Below are 16,540 nucleotides of genomic sequence, written 5' to 3' on the forward strand. Positions count from 1 at the left end.
CATTAGCCTCCAATTGCAAAATAGCGGAGGTCATTTATGAATGAGTTGGGCAACACAAATGCCTCTGTGATGTCAGGAATCAGCGTTTGTTGTGGGATTAGAAAACATTTGCTCATTATGGTAGACAGAAAGGATCAGATGGAGGTGTTACTTATGAGCAGGGGCACAGCGAGGAGAATGGACCAGGTACTATTTACCCGGGTCATTTGGAGGGGCCCAGCTCACCAGGGCCCCATCCAAGCCCCTCCATCTGGTGCAAGGTCAGCTGCTAAGGGGAACATTGGGCCTGATTCCAATGTACACACAACTGCAAATGCATTTGCAATTTCACTCAGTCCACAATTGCGAATATATGCTAATATCTCAGAAGTTTAACTGAGCATAGGGAGGCCCACTGCTGCCTTCTCATATTTGTCTGGCGTCTGGCAATAATGTAAACATCGAAACAGATCTGGCACCCATCAACCTTCTGAGTAAGTCTGACCCTTCTCAAACAGACCATCTTTCCGGACACACATAGGGCTCTCCAGTTGTGAGCAAGATCGCAGTGGCTAATACATGCATGCCCAGAAAACAGTATTTAAACGGGCCCGACAAGCCTGGTTTTCTGTAGCCACTCCCTGTTACCTCCCCCAAATGCCGACTACCTGTCAATCACTTTGCGAGTAAATCATCTTTGTGACTAAAAGCACAATCATTCACTGTGCGTGCGCAGTGCGGCATATACGCATTTGCAATGATGGACAATCGCTCAATCTACGTAAAACATCGACTTTGCGTCCGGATAGGAATCAGGCCCATTCTCCCCTTGTACAGCTCTAAGACAGGGGTGGATCCAGGAGGGGGTAATCGGTGCAATTGCCCCACCTGTAAAACTTCTCTACCCACTACCGCTGGCTGCTGTATAGCTGTGCAGAGGCACAACAGGCAGTGACAGATAGCAGCCTCCCTCCCTCCCCAGCCCAGCATATGCTCTTGTGTCTGCCGCTGCACAGCAATACAGTGGCCAGTGGTAATGGGGGCTATCGCACTTGTCACACCCCCCTTCCCAGTATCTTGGGGCCTCTCTGAGTTCTCGATGGCCCTGCTTATGAGACAGAAAGTAAAAATGTCACTTTAAAACTGAGCCTAGTACTATAACTTTAGATCCAACCACTAGATTAATACTAACTTTCATTGTACTTAGACCACTTGTCGGACTCTATTTTTATGTCATACATAATTAAAGGAGGCAAGGGGACATCATGTCTTTACTGCGTGTGTCTGACAATTGAATGTGGTTTCCAGTATAAAAGGCTCCTGGATGGTTAAGACATGCTCCCAGTGTAAATATAGGCAGATAACCCATCCACTCAGGTTTGGATGATGTATAAAAATGAGTTTGATTAGTGGAAAAAAGAGGTATCCAGGTAGTTTACTATAGTGGAAGCATCCCTAAATGGACAATCTCCACTCCCATCGGGTCTTTATGACAAATGTATCTCGTTTTACAAATAAACTCAAGGTTTTGTATAACCGGCGGACAAAGGAGGGGGAATTGTGATATTGGATAAGATACAATATATAGAAGAATCGTTAATACTACTAGGAGATAGAAAAAACCTATAAAACACTAAAAGGCGACCCCACAAAGGATTTTCAGACACAACTAAATATACTCCTCAAATATGGGTCAGACACTGGCATATTACACAAAAAAGAATTTCACTGGCATATTATACAAAAACCCTATCATACCTGTCTTCTACTACTTGCCAAAAATTCACAAAGATCAGGACGCCCCATAAATTCATTACCAGCAAATCTAGCGCAATATACAGACTAATTTCTCCAAGATTTAGTAAAGAACCAGCTAGCATATATCAAAGACATCATTAACACTCTAAAATTGATTACATGCAAATCGGACTATTGGCTTATTACATCTGATGTCACTTCTCTATACATCATAATAGAACATCAACAAGGACTGGACAGCACTAAACATTTTCTACAAAAAGATACCTCCTTACCTCAAAAACAGATCGACTTTCTTGTTTCCACCATTGAATTCATACTACACCACAATTATGTATGGTTTGAAAACACGTTTTATCTACAGACGACTGGTACTGCCATGAGATCGAGGGTGGCACCGAGTTATGCCAACCTATTCATGTGCAAATGGGAGGAGGAATGCATATGGGGTGGGCATGACTTGGGGCAACACCTCATCCTATGGCGGCGCTTTATAGATGACATCATTTTCATTTGGCAGGGCACGCATGAATCATTGCAAAATTTCATCAAATACTTCACCACAAATGACTGCAACCTCCAATTCACGTTGTACATCAGCCGACAAGCAGTACAATTTTTAGATCTGGAACTCTACATTCAGGATAACACTATCCATACAAAGACATACAGAAAATATGTAGACGTCAATCGTTTTATATTGTCAACAAGCAGACACCATAGAGCATGGTTGGAGAATATACACAAGGGTCAGTTTAGTCTTATCAAAAGTAACTGCTCAAAACATGAGGAATATCTAACACAAAGGGAACTCCTTAAAAAACAGTTCATAGATAAACAATACAAAACACAGTTGGTTGAAAGAGCCTTCACAGGAGTAGCAGGGATAGATAGACAAAAACTACTACAGGGTAAACACAACCCAAAAACAGAGATTGAGGGAAAGGTCCAGTTCATTACACAATACAATGAAGCATCCAAGAACATCCAACAGATCCTCATAAAACACTGGGACCTACTGTTGCAAGATAATGACCTAAAAGGGTCACTCACTGAGATACCAAATGTCTTTTACAGGAAAGCCCCCGACCTAAAGAAAAAACATACAAAAAATCACATTAAACCGAACTCACTGAAACAATCCACTCTGGTTGAAAAACACACAAAAGGTTTCCACTACTGTGGAAAATGCATAGGCTGCAAAACGACGGGATCAAATCAACCATACAAAAAAATAATGACATTCACATCTACCACAAATAATATGACTTATAAGATCAAACAAGACATGACATGTGACACAAAAGGGACAGTATACCTATTAAGATGCAAGTGTGGTTAGAAATACATTGGGAGGATCATCAGACCCCTTAAAAATAGGATTTACGAACATATAAGAAATATAAGGATAGGGTATACTAATCATAGTGTGTCAAATCACTTTAAAGAACACCACAGATCGGACCCATCGGAATTATTCTTTATGGGATTAGGACAACCATCCAAAAACTGGTGAAGAGGCGACCATATCAGCGTGCTAGACAGAACAGAAATGAAATGGGTATTCACACTGAAAACTATGACACCAAGGGGATTAAACATAGAGTTCAATATAAATGCACTGATTCGATGTCTGAGCAGGTAGAAATAGGTGACACTTCGCATAGGACCATTCTAATGTTTCCAGCGAGTTATATCACGGACTAATATACATAATAAAATACACAGTCTACAGCATACTTGAATACCTACAGCAGACTGTATTATCTGAACATTATTTTCATCCTTTTCATACATACGGTACACTTGTACCCACAAGAGGAAATACTTATTAATGCAAAGTACGTCGTATATGAACATATTCCGCACAGGCTACATGTTTCCCCGTTAACTGGTTAATTTAAATTACCAATAATATTTCTACTAAGACAATAGGGTAAGAAATGGTCTGCAGTTACAGACAGCAAGATTTCTGCTCATATTTGTGCATATTCACTAATACCTATCTCATTAGCCTCATGTAGGATAAAAACATATCTATATGATGTATAATTTCAGAGGTCTATACATGACTGACAATAGGTCAAAACACAGGAGTAATTAACTGTTCCATGACAGAAAATTCTTAGTTAACATCACAACGTGGGTTTACAGCCCACTAGCTAACCACACCCAATGTATCCTGATTGGACACAAGCAAAATATAGGACTCCTCCTCAAGCAAATCGTCATCCTTGACAGGCCGAAACATGTGTGATACAGACGTCACCACATAAGATTCACACCAACCAGCAGCCCTGAAATGGAATCCAAAGTCTCCTCGGCAGCAGACCGATTAGAACCACTCCCACGAATGCTGAGCCCGGGCGCTGCGTGATCTTGCGAGATCGCTACACCCGGAAGTCTCGTGGCTAAGCAGTGTGTACTGCACCCCAGTCAGCGCAGCAGAGGAAGCACTGACACGAAAAGAGTACACACTTTATAGCACTTTATCTTAATTTAAAATAGATTTAACCATGTAATAATATCTTTGTCATGGTCCTCAATACACCCTTCCGCCACACACCAATTCTAACTATAGTCAGCAACAGTGTTCGCAGTGGCGGAACTAGAGAGTGGTGGACCCAGTTGCTAGAATATGCTTTGGGCCCCCCTATGTAGTGCCCCCAGTAGTGGTCCCCCTATGCAGTGCCCCCAGTAGTGCCCCTTATACGGTGCCCCCAGAAGTGGTCCCCCTTTCGCATTGCCTCCAGTAGTAGTCCCCCTATGCATTGCCCCCAGTAGTGGTCCCCCTATGCAGTGCCCCCAGTAGTGCCCCTTATATGGTGCCCCCAGAAGTGGTCCCCCTTTCGCATTGCCTCCAGTAGTAGTCCCTCTATGTAGTGCCCCCAGTAGTGGTCCCCCTATGCAGTGCCCCCAGTAGTGCCCCTTATACGGTGCCCCCAGAAGTGGTCCCCCTTTCGCATTGCCCCCAGTAGTAGTCCCCCTATGCATTGTCCCCAGTAGTAGTTCCTCCTAAGCATTGCCTCCAGTAGTAGTCCCCCTGTGCATTAACCCCAGTAGTAGTCCCCCCTATGCATTGCCCCCAGTAGTAGTCCCCCCTATACAGTGCCCTAGTAGTGGCCACCACTTCTATACAGTGCCCCCAGTAGCACGCAGTATGAGTGCCCGTGCCCCTTACACAAAAAAACCCCACACAACTTACCTGAATCCCCGTTCCTGCCGCGACTGCCACTGTCTGCTCCTCCCGGCCCGCTCTGCACTATGGGAGAGATGTCATGACGTCTCTCCCATCACCCGCTGCAGGGGGGAGCTGGAAGGCGGAGCTCATGAGTGAGCTCCAGCCGGATCCCTCCATGGACTCAGCAGCCAATGAGAGTCTGTCTGACTGCCATTGGCTGCTATAACAAACACACAGCCACAGCTGGCGGCATCTGTTTGCTACTGTGTACTGCGGACCACTCTCACTGCGGTCTGCAGTACACTAAATACTGTGGGGCCCCTGCACCACAGCGGGCCCCGGTGCAAGCCACCGGCTGCACTGCCGCTAGTTCCGCCACTGATAATACGTCTTTTTATCCCCATATGGCTGCAAAAGAAAAGGAGGACCTGGGTCTCTCAGTATGCACTTTGCCAAACAGGCTACAGTCACATAGGCTTATTTTGAATTGGACACAAGTATCAGAACGTCTATGCGAGTATCCGTCAGGCTGCCCACTGCTTTTCCGTCAACAGCCATCATCGTTATGGCGCCCGGAACACTCATGTTTATTGGGGCCCCCCATCCCTCCCTGGTCTGTCATTGGCTCATCCTCCTTATGTCAATTTCCAGCCTCATCCTCGCATGTGTCTCTCCTGCCTCTCCCCCATGTCTCATAGCTTCATCCCCTCCCTGTGTCTCTAAGCATCATCCTCCCATGTCTCTCCAGAACATTCTCCTATGCCTATCCAGCCCCGTACCTGCACCACCATCCACCTGCATTTCTCTGCATGCATTTTTTAAATCAATTTATGTATGTTATTCCTTGTAACGTCTAAGATGTTGGGATATAAAGTTGGGTATATTCTTATAACATAGGGGTGCCGTGAAAAAACTGGCCCCTTGGGGAGCCTTGAAGTGAAAAAGTTTGGGGACCACTGCACTAAACAGGTATATCTGCAGATGATGGTTGTTCGTACACATTGAACAACCATCATCTGTGTTCAGTGTGTAGGACGGGGCGGTCCCGCTAGCCTGGAGGGGTTGTCTGCCCCCCTCTCCGCGTCTGCCGCTGCATGTGTACGGCCGGCCTGCAGACCACCCATACACACTTGCCATGGACTCACAGATCTATCCCGGGTACACACTGGCTGATGGGCAGCAGATATATTGGCTGATCAACTGATTGGCTAATATATCTGTCATTGTGTACCCAGTTTTAGAATATGAATATGAAACTGTATACGAAGTGGTACAATGCAGCGGCAGCAGCTTGTTTTCACCCCTATTTATGTTATGCTTCATCTGCAACTTTATACATATTTAAAACTAAATTCTGTGTGGTTCAACCTGGCGTCTCTGGTATAGACCTAGTAGTGTTTTGCTGCTTCTGAGTGCGAGTAAGATGCAAATTTAAAGAAAAAGTCACTACGCTGCTTAGCGCAGGTCACTCTCACGGCGGATGGCGTCTAGGTGTATGAGGACACATCTGTACCTGCAAAAATAGGTGAACTAGCTTAAAAACAGATGCATTATATCACAGGTTTAATTTTCCTGACTGTACTCATCCACAAAATAATAATGTGTCCTTATGGAAAGGAATATTAAATTCAGTAGGAAGAGATAGAGATTGTGCATAGTTGAAGGTAATCCTGTAGAATGCAAATAGACAGATACTGTCAAAGCATTGGAAGTAGAGTGACTCACTGCTTATCCGCTGCTTGCAGTGGGACTCCATTAACTCAGTCAAGGTGCCTTTTCCAATATAAGTAAATTAACTTGCACTGGTAATCTAACAGCTAAAATGCTGGAATCACAGAAAAAGAGCCACAAAAATGATTCCTGATATCTACTCAACTTAATGGTTGGGTAACGGTTAAATAAACATTATTTATGGAGAAGAAGAAAAAAAAGAAAGGTTTGCTTTAATTAATGCACATCTTAGTAGAGGAAATCATCTGCAAATATCTGAGAAATGAACCATGAAATTGCTGAATTGAGGCATGCACCTATGTAAGTCCTATCACATAAAATAGGCATATATTACCCATATACTGATGCAATGTGCATTGAAGGATTTACAGTATGAAAATAACTGATGTCATTCAACTTCAATCCTGTGATCAGGGCTGGTTTATATTTGGGCCTCACAACATTTGGTGCCCAAAACTCAACCCTTCCACCAGACACTGCTACAGTGTGTTGTGTCTACAGTTGCCGAGTCACTGACACTACACTGCAAAATTCATACCTTCCTCAGTTACATCATGTTCCTCAGGTTATGTCAAGACCATTTAATTCATAGGGGGAATGTCCACTTTCCTTTTATTGCTAGTAAATGAGTCAATGGATGTTATGAGTTTTTTCTTAGGAGAGCTCATAAAAACATTTACTATAAACAGCCTGTACAATCACCTACCAAACACACTATTTGCTTTATAATTCCCAGCCAGGCATCAATTTGATATTGAATCCCTCCAAGGCAGTCTGCAATGGATAAGTGCCTGCCCCCATAGCATATGTATTACATACTATCTTTAGGGGAAACATTTATCAAAGCTTCTAAAAAGGCGTAGTGGAGTTGTTGCCCATAGCAACCAATCAGATTGTAGCTATCATTTATCTTGTACATACTATAAAATGAAAACTAGTATATAATTGGTTTCCATTTATTTATTAACAGTTTCTTATATAGCGCAGCATATTCCGTTGTGCTTTACAATTGGAAACATTAACAGAACGAAACTGGGTAATAACAGACAGATATATAGGTAGGAAGGCCCTGCTCGCAAGTTTACAATCTATAGGTTTCCATAGGCAACACCTCCAGGTGCTCTCTTTAGAAAGTTTGATAAATCTCTCTCTTATGGAGCGTACACACGGTCAGATTTGTCAGACTTGTCAGATTTGTCAGATGAACGATTGAACGATTAAACGATCTGAACGATTTGAACGATTTGACCAAAGTTTTGAACGATTTGAACGATTGAACGATTTTTGACTGCATTAAAATGAATGGAATCGTCCAAGTCTGACTGCAAACCCATCAGATGTCAGATATCGTTATCTGACAAACGGGAACGCGCATCGTTGATCGTCCATCGTTCAGGCATGTCAGATATGAACGATTTTCCTTCAGATATGAACGACTGAACGATTTTTAAATCGTTATCGTCCATATCTGAAGAAAAAATCTGATCGTGTGTATGCACCATTAATCCCAGTAAGAAAGTAATAAATTAGGAAGCTTTATTAAAGGCTATTTTAGCCATTTTTCAGTGCATATTGGTGCAGATTCAGTTAGCTGCAAGACTTTTACTATGCCATTTCCAAGTGATGTAAACCCGTGGCTACCGCACATTAACTCATAGCTCCCGGATTAAGTGCCAGAGCAAAGGAATTACCCCACACTGTAAACCCTAGAGGTTGCATTTAGCTCCTGAGGCTGCAAGGAAAAATCTGCGTTAAGTGCTCCCTCTGGGGCTTACCGCACGGGGTACCAGCAGTAATTGATAGCTCAGGGCAGAGCCGCATGGTAAGTCCTGCGGCTAATTGAATTTGCCCCATTGAGTGCATATTTTGGATATCCCTTTCCTTAACTACTTGAATTGTGGAGAAGTTTGGATGTCCTCACATATTGTCCTACAGCTCATCAGAAACATGTTCCCAACTAACATAAGGCTTTGACTGCATGTCCAAGTTATTGTAATAGTCAAGTTCTAAATAAAGCATAGGACACAATTTTTGCTTATTGCTTAATTACCAGGGAAACAAGAAGAACATTGTCTATTGTTGGTTGCCATGGAAGCTGGTTACAATGGACAAAGAAAGTTCAAGATATTTTCCGCAACATTCCCTCATGAGCCACCTCCATTTAGCTAGTGTGAGGAACAAATATAGATTATGTACACAGAGGTATGGAAATTTAATTAAGAGCCTGCGATCAAAATTGGTTTTTACTCTTATTCCTCTTTATGGGACTAATTTAGTGTTGGCCATGTAAGACGCCCTTTTATGTGCACACTTATATGCATACTGGCGTTCTATCTAAGTAAGACACATGTTATGATAAATGCAAGCAAAAGTCTACCATAGTAATTTGGGGGGCAGCTGGTATCATAGCTGGAGGAAGGGGTCTTTTCAAGGCCCCCAATTATATTTGTGTCTTCACACTTGGGCTGTACATGAGGGCCCTAAAACAATGTTGCGATGGGGCCGACAAATGTCGAGTTGCACTCTGACATTCAACCTTAACTTAAGTTCCAAGGCACATACCTTTTTCTTGTCATGTTTGTTAATTACGCATTGTAATTAGGTTTTCCAAACATTATGTAGAAACCGTAACCCGACACAGCTGCAAGGGCATATCTACAGTGATTTTCCACACCCATACTTTACTCCTATAACATGTGAACATCCTTAATCTGCCTCTCGAGTCGCTGGTGTCAGGTCTGAAATTACTGGCGCAAATTGTGCAGCCTGATTAATTTTGCATGAATCCCATGACTACAATGCACGAGAGCACTTGTGTCCAGCACTAAATCAGCCGCTATATCTTTGTCTTCCTCTCTCCTCTGTTTCTCCAAACTCCACTAATACCCTCAGATAATATAAACAAGTCCCATATATTAGTGGCAGGAGTATCACTTCTCTCTCACTGTCTATGGCCTGAAGTGTCTCTTTGAAACCTCTCAGGTCCTGCTCAGAGCTGGGTTCCACTTTCACACTTGTGAGAATTGGATTGGATCCAGAGAAAACAAACAACTTAACACAAACTTACAGCTTAGTGCTGTATAACTTTTGAAGTACACAAGTCTACTTTGCGCACTGTGCTAGAACAAATCATAATATTTCCAAGGCGCTACAATTACAGTGTAGACTCTTAAGGGAATTGTAATATGCTACAGACTTGGATGTAAGCAGTTTCAACGTCATACTGTTAGTGCAATGCTTTTAAGTATATTTACAAGATCTCTCTGAAGATATTCCACACAAGATTTATCTGATACAGCCTCAAGTAAACCAGACATTTTTTGCTACACTAATCTTGATTTAATAATGGCCTTTCCACTATGAGTCTGTTTTGTTCATATTACAGAAGGAAGTAAATCTTTTCTCAACACTGCTGTTTAACTGTACAGATGAAGACAATACAAAGGTAAATGTAAATTTGCTGGAATTGTAGCCTACTCCCAATCTAATACAGTTACAATACATTGAACAGTAATTTAAACATGGCTTATTCTGTGGGAGTAGTCGGGGGTGCGCAATACCTGCACCTTTTTTATGTAACCTTTAAGTCTTATAACTAGTTCCAGATATAGGAAGTAATCACTGAAATCATTATAGCAATGAATACAATAAACATCTGCACAATTATCCAGAGCGAGGTTCTAGAAATCGTCTATCAACTTGTGACTTTTTCCTGAGTAGCGGTAGATTTTTTCTGAGTACCGGTACCTTTTTTCTGAGTACTGGTATCTTTTCTCTGAGCATCGGTACCTTTTCTCTGAGTACGGGTACCCTGTGTCTGAGTACCGGTACCTTTGCTCTGAGTACAGTTACCTTTGAGTACCGGTACCTTTTCTCTGAGCACCGGTACCTTTCTCTGAGTATCGGCACCTTTTTCCATAAGAAAAAAAAAATGAATTTACATATTGGCTACTTTTATCCCTCTGTGCTAAATCCTGTACAGTACCCAGAGCCGTAACTAGGGGTGTGAGCGGTGCTGCAACACATAGCCCTGTGGTCAGCATCGTCGCTGCCCCATGGCCCCTGCATCTGGCTAGACGGGTGCCTGGAACAGCAACCTGCAGCCAGAATCTTTGCTCCAATGCCACCTGATGTCACCGCAGACTATATAGCCCCCTGAGCATACTGAGGATGCTCTGGGCACTGCTGTTCTTCCGGGTGCTGACAGCCCCTCCACCCTCGTGCATGACGTCATGTGCTCAGGGGGCGTGGCTGGCACAGGGCGCCGTAACACACAATTACAATGCTGGCAGTACCAAACAGGCAATAATAGTGAAAATAAACTGTTTGGTTGACAGTTATGGAAATGATCCACTGGGTCTACAGTAGAGCAGGAAAGGACTCATTAGAAACGATGAGTGCCAAGGTAGCAAGTAAGAGTATAGGGAAGATAAACAAGTAACCACTAGGTAGAGAGTAAGGAAAGTGGTTAATCTACATGACTCCTTTCTCTCCCACATTGGAATTAGTGACTGTGTGTTGAGATTCTCGGTTAGTTACTTCCTTCTGTGGTAGTTCTGCCCAGTACAAGTGTCTAGGGCTTTACCAATAAAAATAACTGAAAGCAAACCCAATATTCCATTGTTCTTGGGGTTAGGACATACACTGACCAGGCCCTAACGCACCATGTGAAATTTGGGTATGTAGTCAGCATCCCGGCGTATGGGATACCGACAGTCTAAATACCGGTGGCTCCAGTATCCCGACCACCAGCATCCCAAACGTAAGTATCTGGGGTTAGGGGAGGGTTAGGGTTAGGCTCTAGGGGGAGGGTTAGGCACTAAAGGTGAAGGGTTAGGTTTATGGTGCGGGGTGGGAGAGGTTAGGTTTATGCATTAGGGGGAGGTTAGTTTTGGCACCGGGGAGGGATGGTTAGGGTTAGTGGTTATATACTTACCTATGGGTGTTGGGATTCTGACTGTCGGGATGGCGCTATCGGTATTCTGATTGGTGGTATCCTGACTGCTGGGAACCCGTACCCAACCCGAAATTTGGTACAGTTAAGCATACTTGCCAACAATTTACTATAGCCATCCAGGAGAAGCTGGAGGTGAGAGATCAGGTTGGAAGGTGCAGGGGGACTTGTTACAGCGACTTGCATCACAATGGGTCTACTCAATGTTGCGATTGTGCCACTGATCAGTGGGGGGCAGCGATAATGATGAGGTGATTCAATACAAGTCTCAGTGAGCTCAAGCCCCCTAAGCACCTACCTTACTGAGAAGGTGGGCAGGATCCGGGACGCTGCTCTACGCTTCCGGGAGTCCAGTAATGCTGCCTGATATTCAACAGGCTCCTGGACATTGCCCGGAGAGTAGGCAAATATGCAGTTAAGGGTTGTTAGAAACAGTATGTTTCCTAAAATATGAATCATTAACAAATTGGACAACATATCAGTTCAGTGCTGATTGTTCATGAAAAGTAAATTAGTGCATGATGACCATCTCGTATAACCTTTTCTCCTATCTGATATGCACAAGCTCATTGATGCTAGACCAGGAAAAGTGTGAACCACTACTTTGAGCCGCACTTAATATAAAAAAAACCCTGAACATTTATATAGGTGCATATTCCAATGTTTATTGTCTGACTTTGTCTTCTGCAACAGATATTCACTAGAGGAGATATCTGGCACCCCACCAGAAGCGTTAGGATCCACAATCCAAAGGGAAATAAAGCATGTATTAGTTATACTATGCATTGTATCTATAAAACGGACTTTATCCTACCTAGATGCACATGTTATTTGCCAAGATGGTGTCATAAAACAAGATTCCACTAACTGTTTGGCCAGTTCTAGTTATACAGCGCTGTGTCTGTTTGGACAGCTTTTCATTTACTATAAAAAGTAGGTGCCAGTATGAAAATGCTGCTTGGCACTAGGAAAATGTGCTTCAGTTCAGCTTGTTCTGTATGTTTGCTTGCAGGAATTTTTATATTACATCTTTGTAACCTTCTGCAGAGACCCTAATAAAATAATTGTCATGAAGCTTCATCCTTCTGAGTGCAAATAAGGATGATGTAATAACGTAAAACACCTAGAGGTAAATAATGAAAAAACATATATTAAAGAGCACTAACCTTTTCTGTATATCAGCTTTCTGTCAGGAGACTGTTAATTTCTCTTGTTCCTCTCACTTCATGTTTCCTTTGTAGCTTTGCCCATCAGGTGAGAGCTTGTAGAGGAGAATTTCACAGGGGACATGTTCATCAGTGTTCTGCAAGACTCATGTATGAACCTTTCTTCTATTTGCGGATATGCATTTATTCTCCTAGCACATTTCAAGGTGGACGTCTACTTCTCAGGCCTTGGACATGTCCTTGAGAAACCGATCTGCGTTTAGCTTTGCCAGTTGGAAGGTCCACCTAAAAATAAGCATTGTGGAGAGAGTGAAACAACATTTTAAAGGTCAACCTGTCAACAGTTTAAGACCATACCCCTCTACCTTTATTGCCTTAAATTTATCATGGGCATCATGGGGCATTATAACATTCATTATTAAATGTGTCCCTTGTGTGTATATAAATGTGTCTGTTACATTGGTTGAAGTCTGCTAAGAAAAGCAGATATTGATTAGGGGAAAAGTCCTGTGAGGCACACTGTACCGAGCCAAGTACTAAGCTGTGCTCTATGACCCAATTTTCAGTGAACGCCATATTCTGGTCCTCGCCAAGGCTATCATCAGAATTACCAAGAAATAGAATGAAACTGAAGCCCCAAAGTTGGATTCATGCAGATTTTCTGAGGCTTCCATGAGCTATTAATTACAATTGTGAGTAATGACCCTATCACTCATTATAAAATAGTGAACAATAACAGCCATCCCTTCAGTGTGAGAATTTAACGTGATACCAGTTACAGACAATAGTTGGTGCTGCACCTCCAACACTGGGAGCTGCATGTTCCTTTATCACTTACTCCAATCAGCACATTGCAAAAGGTCAAGCCTGTACGCAGCCTTATAAGGCCCATCCTGCCAATCTTTGCAAGTGCAAGGCTGGTATTTGGTTTCTCTGATGGTGCTTTGAGTCTTGTTTTGTTTGTCTGTTTATCTACGTCATTTTTGTCCCTCGTTGTTCTAAATTTTCCAGCCCATTTGTTTGTCCCTTACAATTCTGCCCTCTCCAACCCATTTACTTCAGCTTTGTACCCCACTACCAATCCTCTGACGAAGAAGTGGCTTGGTTGGTCGTAGTGAGTCTCTGATAGATACCCCAGACAAGTGGATCTCTAATGAGGTTAAACATGACTGTAACAAATAGTAAGTAAGCTTAAATACATAAGAACAAAATAGCAAGGCATTGTCCCAACCACCACTTCCAGAAACACCCATTAAAGACAGCCTATTTATGAAGAATATCCGCAGTACATGTACGCCACTATCCTCTTATTCTTATAGCCATTTCAGGATCGTCATATCAGGGGATGCCACCAGAAAAATATGCTTTATTTATTTAAATATTTTTTTCTGAAAAAATATTATGGGTTTATTTATTTATTCTCTATTATTTAAAGTTGAATTGGAACCTCAAGTCGGGCTTCCAGACCACTGTGCATGTGTTAAAAGGCTAAATTTTGCGTTGATATTGTTTTATATCCGTAGATTATTCAATTGACCCTCAGGAGGTAAAGCTTAGTAGGCAGAAGCAATCGGAAGACATCACCATACCAAGAATAAGGAAAAGGTGAAGGACACTATAAGATACTGTATATGAGAAAAATAATAAATGGATTAATAAAAGGCTGGGGAAGAGGTTATTGCTGCTGGAGAGAAGAGTTTAGGAAATCATAATAATTATTTCGTTTTGCGGGGGCGTGGCCTGGAGTAGCATGGCGTAGGTCGCATTCAGCCAGCTCTCCTGTGGAAAATCCTGCTTTTCATCCTGTTCTCTTGGAAGTTCCTACCTGGGTGTGACTGCTTTGATGGGGTGATCCTCTCCTGTGTCCCTGGAGTCCAGCGTTGGGTCATTTGTTAGCTGTCTCCCCATTGTTTCCTTGTCTGATTGCGTTGCTGGGTCCTCAGCCTCTTTGCTCCCTGAAGTTCCGGCCTCCTCCCCCAGCTCCCGTGGCTGTGTGCTGAAAGTGCTCTTACCTACAGTTCCTGATCGGGTTGCTAATTATAGTCTCCGCTGTCCTGGGCGTGAATTCCGCTACCTGTCTTCTCTTCAACTCCTGCTGGTGGGCTGGGGTGAGCAGTGTGCTAGCCGCCACCATCTTGCTGCTGGGCTCCTGTTACAACTTACCGGCTGAGCTGGATTTCCCGGACTGCGGAGTTCGTCTTGTTACCTCCTGTGGTGATCCTATCAGTGTTGGTATTTGCTGTTAATGAAGGTGACTGTTTTGCTGAGGGGAAGTGCTGTGCATTCCAGCTCTCTGTCCCCTCCGGCTCCTGTGGTGTGCTTCCTGCATTGCCCTTTCACACGCACAGCTTCCCATTCTGTGATCTCTTCGTCCCTGGCTGTTCGTTGCTGTGATGACTCCTCTTCAACAGATCTTTTTGGCTAGTGGTGCCTCTACCCAGAGGCTTGTGAACAGAATCGGAGAGTTGCAGATGGAGTCTTGTCCTCCCTGTTACGTGGAGGAGCCTCTGCTCCCCGAATCCGTAGTCCCTACTTCTCTTTCTCAAGTCCAGTTCTCTGTTTCAGTGGTCCTGGTACAATCCAAGATTGACTACCATTTTGTTTCCAGCTACCGAGATTCTGCTCTAACATGCCTAAATATCCTTTTTCCGTTGCTGACATTTATGGTGAAGCTTTGGCATATTTTTTGCATATGTTTTATACCTTTTTGCTCTAAGCTGGGAAGTGGCGGGATGATTTATTTTGTTTTTTCTCTACAGGAGGTTGAGGCCTGGCCCAACTGAACCTCTGGGGCCTACATATATATTTGTCTCACTGTTATGTTGATTTATATGCAATTTCAGATGTTTTCTAAACTGATGTGATTATTGTATATCCTGTTTCATGTTCACTATGTGTTGGGTTATTATTCCAGATTTGTCTATTGAAAGCTTTATATTTTTATATGGGCGGAGCTCTATATTCCTTTTGAATGGGGGAGCTGGTCTGAGCCATGCTCACTGGTCATTTAGTTGTCAGCCCCAGTCATTTATTCAGTGTTTAGATCCTTTATTTGGGTGGGGGGGTGGGGTTGGGGTTGTTAAATGGGTAGTGTAGTTAGGATTGGGGTAATATGGGGATCTAGACATACCTAAGTTGGGGATAGGCTATACAGGGTGGGGGGTTTAAGGGAGGTTTGTTTTGGGTGTAATTATTATTTCTGTATGTTAGGAATAGGGGATGTAGGTGGGAGATTTGGATATAGGTTTTGATATTATGGCAGATGTGCATTTTTTTCTTGTTTTCCATATTTTCAATTATTGTAGATTATCTATGCCCTTTTCTCCCCTTTTTCTTTAATTCTCTTTTGATGTGCACCCGATTGGCACCTTCGGGTGTTGCATTAGATATCCGTGATAATTGTGGGGTGTTCTATTTCTTTTTCATATCCTTATATTGTCATTTTCATATCTGCCTTTATGTCTATATGTCTGTTTCCCTATGTGGGTATTTTTTTCTTTGAAAAATTCAATAAAAATGACATGATTGAAAAAATAAATAATAAAATATTTATTTTTGCTCATTATTCACAAAAGAAAAATTAGATTGACCACAATTATGTAATATTATTAAATAGGAGATAGATTTATTTACAGAGGGAAATCAGAACATAAGTCTCAAAACTGAAAGAGCCTAAAGGGATGCTTTTAGTACCATTATCAGAATGATTAAACTATTCATTATTAACAATAGACACACATAGGGGACTCTAAAGGAACGACTGTAGACCTG

The 16,540-nt window shown here is 42.6% G+C and overlaps 1 protein-coding gene across 1 annotated transcript in view; it reads right to left on the bottom strand.

Annotated features, from left to right (window-relative positions):
* The window catches only part of CHRM1 (cholinergic receptor muscarinic 1), a 286,039-nt gene that overhangs the window by 94,401 nt on the left and 175,098 nt on the right, over positions 1–16,540 (bottom strand). The window contains exon 2 of the mRNA XM_088480140.1: positions 12,770–13,054. The gene's annotated coding sequence lies outside the window, so the exon portion shown is untranslated. The remainder of the gene's footprint in view (positions 1–12,769; positions 13,055–16,540) is intronic.

The sequence above is a fragment of the Taudactylus pleione genome, unplaced genomic scaffold (assembly GCF_031769625.1).
Source record: "Taudactylus pleione unplaced genomic scaffold, aTauple2 ptg000250l, whole genome shotgun sequence".
In the NCBI taxonomy this organism is placed as follows: Eukaryota; Metazoa; Chordata; class Amphibia; order Anura; family Myobatrachidae; genus Taudactylus; species Taudactylus pleione.